This window comes from Theropithecus gelada, chromosome 5 (assembly GCF_003255815.1).
Source record: "Theropithecus gelada isolate Dixy chromosome 5, Tgel_1.0, whole genome shotgun sequence".
Classification (NCBI taxonomy): domain Eukaryota; kingdom Metazoa; phylum Chordata; class Mammalia; order Primates; family Cercopithecidae; genus Theropithecus; species Theropithecus gelada.
In genome coordinates this window covers 67,123,290-67,130,126 of record NC_037672.1, presented here as the reverse complement: position 1 = coordinate 67,130,126, position 6,837 = coordinate 67,123,290, and positions in this window count along the sequence as shown.

The window sequence follows — 6,837 nt, the reverse complement described above, 5'->3', positions numbered from 1 at the left end:
CGATTTTAGAACTTTCCCACTTTCTCCTGTGGATATTTAGTGCTATAAATTTACCTCTAAACACTGCTTTAGCTGTGTCCCAGAGATTCTAATACATTGTATCTTTGTTCTCAGTGGTTTCAAATAACTTATTTATTTCTGCCTTCATTTCATTACTTACCCAGTAGTCATCTTTCAGGAGCAGGTTGTTCAGTTGCCATGTAGTTGTGTGGTTTTGAGTGAGTTTCTTGATCCTGAGTTCTAATTTGATTGTACTGTGGTCTGAGAGACAGTTTTTGTTATGATTTCTGTTCTTTCACATTTTCTGAGGAGTATTTTACTTCCAATTATGCTGGCAATTGTAGAATAAGTGTTACGTGTTGCTGATAAGAGTATATATTCTGTTGATTTGGGATGGAGAGTTCTGTAGATGTCTATTAGGTCCACTTGGTCCAGAACTGAATTCAAGTCCTGAATATCCTTGTTAATTTTCTGTCTCATTGATCTGTCTAATATTGACAGTGGGATGTTAACGTCTCCCACTATTATTGTGTGGGAGTCTAAGTCTCTTTGTAGGTCTCTAAGAACTTGCTTTGTAAATCTGAGTGCTCCTGTATTGGATGCATATATATTTAGGATAGTGAGCTCTTCTTGTTCCATTGATCCTTTTACCATTATGTAATGGCCTTCTTTGTCTCTTTTGATCTTGGTTAAGTTTAAAGTCAGTTTTATCAGAGGCTAGGATTGCAACCTCTGCTTTTTATTCCTTTCCATTTGCTTGTTAAATACTCCCCTATCCCTTTATTTTGAGCTTATGTGTGTCTTTGCATGTGAGATGGGTCTCCTGAATACAGCACGCTGATGGGTCTTGACTCTTTATCCAATTTGCCAGTCTGTGTCTTTTAGTTGGAGCATCTAGCCCATTTATATATAAGGTTAGTATTGTTATGTGTGAATTTGATCCTGTCATTATGATGCTAGCTGGTTATTTTGCTCGTTAGTTGATGCAGTTTCTTCATAGTGCCTATGGTCTTTACAATTTGGTATGTTTTTGTAGTGGCTGGTACCGGTTTTGCCTTTTCATATTTAGTGTTTCCTTCAGGACCTCTTGTAAGGCAGACCAGTGGTAACAAAATCCCTCAGCATTTGCTTGTCTGAAAAGGATTTAATTTCCCCTTCGCTTATGAAGCTTAGTTTGGCTGGATATGAAATTATTGGTTGAATATTCTTTTTTTTTAAGAGTGTTGAATATTGGCCCTCACTCTTCTGGCTTGTAGGGTTTCTGCAGAGAGATCCGCTGTTAGTCTGATGGGCTTCCCTTTGTGGGTAACTCAACCTTTCTCTCTGGCTGACTTAAATATTTTTCCCTCGTTTCAACCTTGATGAAATTGATGATTATGTGTCTCGGGGTTGCTCTTCTTGGGGAGTATCTTTGTGTTGTTCTCTGTATTTCCTGAATTTGAATGTTGGCCTGTCTTGCTAGGTTGGGGAAGTTCTCCTGGATAATACCCTGAAGAGTGTTTTGCAACTTGGTTCCATTTTCCCTGTCACTCTCAAGTACACAGATCAAACGTAGGTTTGGTCTTTTCATATAGTCCCATGTTTCTTGGAGGCTTTGTTTGTCCCTTTTCAGTCTTTTTTCTCTAATCTTGTCTTCATGCTTTATTTCTTTAAGTTGATCTTCAATCTCTGATAGCCTTTATTCAGCTTGATTGATTCAGCTATTGATTCTTGTGTATGCTTCATGAAGTTCTCATGCTGTGTTTTTCAGCTCCATCAGGTCATTTATGTTCTTTTCTAAACTGGTTACTTTAGTTAGCAATTCCTCTAACTTTTTTTCAAGGTTCTTAACTTTCTTGCATTGGGTTAGAACATGCTCCTTTAGTTCGGAGGAGTTTGTTATTACTCACCCTCTGAAGCCTACTTCTGTCAATTTGTCAAATTCGTTCTCCATCCAGTTCCTTTGCTGGTAAGGAGTTGTAATCCTTTGGAGCTTTTTTGCTCTTGTTTTTCCTCATCTTTGTGGGTTTATCTACCTTTGGTCTTTGATGTTGGTGACCTTCGGATGTGGTCTTTGTGTGGACGTCCTTTTTGTTGATGTTGATGCTATTCCTGTCTGTTTGTTTTCCTTCTAACAGTCAAGCCTCTCTGCTGCAGGTCTGCTGGAGTTTGCTGGATGTCCACTCCAGACCCTATTTGCCTGGGTATCACCAGCCGAGGCTGCAGAACAGCAATGATTGCTGTCTGTTCCTTCCTCTGGAAGCATCTTCCCAGATAGGCACCTGCCAGATGCCAGCCACGGTTCTGTCTCAATGGCGTTCCAGGCTCCTGTGTGAGGTGTCTGTTGACACCTGCTGGGAGGTGTCTCCCAGTCAGAAGACATGGGGATCAGGGACCCACTTGAGGAGGCAGACTGTCTCTCAGCAGAACTCAAGCACTGTCCTAGGGAGATCCGCTGCTCTCTTCAGAGCTGGCAGACAGGAATAGTTTAAGTCTGCTGAAGCTGCGCCCATAGCCACTCCCTCCCTCATGTGCTCTGTCCCAGGGAGATGGGAGTTTTATCTATAAGCCCCTGACTGGGGCTGCTGTCTTTCTTTCAGAGATGCCTTGTCCAGAGAGGAGGAATCTAGAGAGGCAGTCTGGCTACTCCAGCTTTGCCTAGCTGCAGTGGGCTCCACCAAGATTGAACTTTCTAGCAGCTTTGTTTACATCATGAGGGGAAAACTGCCTCCTCAAGCCTCAGTAATGGTGGACCCTTCTGCCCCCACCAAGCTTGAGCATCACAGGTCAACTTCAGAATACTGTGCTGGCAGTGAGAATTTCAAGCCAGTGGATTTTAGCTTGCTGGGCTCCATGGGGGTGGGATCAGCTGAACTAGACCACTTGGCTCCCTGGCTTCAGCCCCCTTTCCAGTGGCGTGAATGGTTCTGTCTCGCTGGTGTCCCAAGCACCACTGGGGTATGAAAAAAAAAAATTCCTGCAGCTAGCTCAGTGTCTGCCCAGTCACCCAGTTTTGTGCTTGAAATCCTGGTCATGTAGGCACCCATGGGAATCTCCTGGTCTGCAGGTTGCAAAGGCAGTGGGAAAAGTATAGTATCTGGCCAGAATGTACTGTTCCTCATGGCATAGTCCCTCATGGCTTCCCTTGGCTAGGGGAGGGAGTTCCCTAACCCCTTGTGATTCCCGGGTGAGGTGACACCATAACTGTTTCAGCTCCCCCTCTGTGGGTTGCACCCACTGTCTAACCAGTCCCAATGAGATGAGCCAGGTACCTCAGTTGCAAAAGCAGAAAATACCCACCTTCTGCATTGATCTCACTGGGAGCTGCAGACTGGAGCTGTTCCTATTCAGCCATCTTCTCTTTTCCAATATTACAGTTTTAAATGTCCTAATATGTTTGACTTGCTCTGTATATGGGTCTAAATATTATCCAAAAACTTTAAAAATTAATGAAATTTGACTAACAAATAGAATAAAATTTGTAAATCAACTATAAAAATGTCAGCATTTATAACTCTATTAGATTTTTTTTTTGCTCAAAAACAACCAACAAAAAGGTCACATTGGCAGAATTCAGAGTCTCTAAACCTGTTGTGTTAGCCATGTTAACAGTAAGTGTTTTCCTACAATGAAAATATATTATTTGATCTGCTGGTTTGGTTTTGTTTTTCTCAGCCTCAAAGTGAAACTTTTCCTGTGCTTTTCAAATACATAATTTATCCTGAAGACACATACATAAAGTTATTAGAGCTTAAATTTATTTTTCTGAAGGAACTGGTCTACTACATTTTTTTTTTTTTTTTTTTTTTGACACAGGATCTCAGTCTGTCACCCAGGCTGGAGTGCAGTGGCAGAGTCTCGGCTCACTGCTACCTCCATCTCCCAGGTTCAAGCGACTCCCTTGCCTCAGCCTCCCAAGTAGCTGGGACTACAGGTGTGTGCCACCATGCCTGGCTAATTTTTGTATTTTTAGTAGAGACAGGGTTTCATCATATTGGCCATGCTAGTCTCAAACTCCTGACCTCAGGTGATCCACCTGCCTCAGCCTCCCAACGTTCTGGGATTACAGGGGTGAGCCACCACGCCTGGTTTACTACTTCTTTATGTATTACCTAAACTCACAAAGGCAAGGAGAAGAAATTACTTTAAATTAAAGAGTGTAATGAAAAGAGTACTGAACTAGTCTTTGTTTGAGTTAACTATGAATTTTAATCTGAACATGGTTAACTACAATTTTGGATATATCACTTAACCACTCTGTGAAATGAGAAATTAAACAATAAAAACCTTTACAATTTTTGCCCACCCTAATATAAAATTCTATTGTTCTAAATGGAATTTAGACTGAAGATATTAATATCTTAAACTATGATTGATCTGTCAAAAAACACTTTTTAAAGAAAAAAATCATGATCCAAAAATTGAATTCATTTCAGAGGGCAGGGCTGGCTGGCCTTTTTACCTGTCCCAAGGACCTGATTTCAGATCTTTTCTTGCAGCTGCAGCAGGAATGTAGAGTATGAGCTTTGGTGCAGGAGTCTTGGCAGAACAAATATTTAGAAAGTTGATTTCTCTGTCTGACTGAGTATTGGTTGAAAGAACTGTAGCTGAAACTCTAGCCAAAAGAGGCATGATGCTTCCAGAACAAATCTCAAAGAAAAGTATTACCTCCAGCAGTAGTAGCTGTTAGATTGGTCTCTAAAAGAAAGGGTGGAGAGATTAAACCAGTTAGCATCCAAATTGGAGATAAAGTTATTTTCCCAGAATATGGAAGCATCAAAGTGCTTTAGACAAGGATTATTTCTCATTTAGAGATAGTTTAGAGATGGTGACATTCTTGGAAAGTATCCAGACTGAAATAAATCACTCTTGAAATGGCATAATCGTGAAGCTGCCCATTCTGAATCTGAAAGTTCTGAAATTTTTCATTATGTAAATAATTTCTATGTCTCTCTTTTGTAATAAACTAATAATAGCTAAACTAAAAGGAAAATGAATACAGTCCAGGAAGATCACTTGAGTTGGAGTTCAAACCCAGCCTGAGCAACATGGTGAGGCCTCATCTTTACAAAAGTGTTTTTAAAAATTAGCCAGTGTGGTGGCCCACATCTGTGGTCCCTGCTACTTGAGAGGCTGAGAAAGGAGAATCTCTTGAGCCTGGAAGGTCACAGCTGCAGTGAGCCATAATCGCACCACCACACTCCAGTCTGAGCAACAGAGTGAGACGCTGTCTCAGAAAAATAATAATAGTACATGTCAAGGGTTTTATTTAACTCCTTGGTTAAACGAGGCAACCAGTGAGATATTACAAGTGCTTCAAAGAACACGTAATATCATACATTTATAGGCAGAGAAGAAATGCTGAAATAAACTTACAAATGGATGCAAAATTGGCAAAAACTAGTCAGTATCCACAGGGTGATAATTAATTTTACTCCACTGCACAAAATTTGCGTATCTGTAGACTAAGACAATTTTTATTACTATGAATCTTGTACAGGTTTATAACTCTACAAAGTTGTAAAATAGTTTAAATAGTTCAGTCAAAAGCAAAAGTGCATACTGGCATGTCTTCAGTTGAAGGATATTTAACAACTTCTTTCATCCATTTCAAAATCTTCGAGAGTTGAAATACAAACTGAGTGCTCAATGGAATTTTGTAGAGGATCAACGATGGCATAAGGTAGGAATAAGGGTTAGTTATTTACATCTTTAACTGTTATTCGCTCTATTTATTGAATCATTTAGAATATGACCCTAATTTAAGTAGGAAAATGGATATAAAAGGGTTCTCAAAATACTTTATTTCTACAGAATTCCACAGCTCAATAAATAAGGCTCCAGAATTGGTCCAGCATGATCTGGAAGTCATACTTGATTCTTGCCTCTCCCTCAACTGCACATCGTGCCATTAGTTGGTAGTCCTGTTGTTTTTATCCTTAAAATGTATCTCAAATCTGTTTTTTTCTTTCTATCTTGACTGCCACTGACCTATTTCAACCACCCTCAACTTTTGTCAGAATGATTATCATTACCTTTCAAATGTGTGGCAGAAAAATATTTTAAGCTAAAATACCTTTTTAAATATTGCTGTACTTTTTTCTTATCCTGTCTCCATTCAAATAAATTGATTCAGTTCTCACTGCCATCCTGGAGGAGAGGGGTGTGGAGGAAAGAGTTGTGGAAGAGCAAAATATCAGAAATTGCTTGGAAATCTTTCAGGCCTTTGTTTCTAAACAGCTAATTCTTAAAGGTGGGAGAAGATTAGGGTATAGACGGCATATTTAAGCAAGAATCATGATAGGAATATGATTTCCCCAAAACAAGAAATCCCTGATGTTAGAAGGATAGGTTGAATAGTGAGAACAGAGAGTTCTGAGTGTGTAAATGCAGAGGAGACCCATGATCTACTTTGTAAGCATAACCCCTATAGCAGCTGGAATACTTCAGTAATAAAATGACTGTTTGGTGGGAATCTAGGCAACTTTGCAAAGAATTCTATACTTGAACCCTAGCAGAGAGCCCTTGGATCTGAAGAGCCATATTACAGAGAATAACTAATTCTTAGAAGTACATGGGGTTGCCGGGCGCGGTGGCTCAAGCCTGTAATCCCAGCACTTTGGGAGGCCGAGACGGGCGGATCACGAGGTCAGGAGATCGAGACCATCCTGGCTAACACGGTGAAACCCCGTCTCTACTAAAAAATACAAAAAAAAACTAGCTGGGCGAGGTGGCGGGCGCCTGTAGTCCCAGCTACTCGGGAGGCTGAGGCAGGAGAATGGCGTAAACCCAGGCTGGAGTACAGTGGCCGGATCTCAGCTCACTGCAAGCTCCGCCTCCTGGGTTTACGCCATTCTC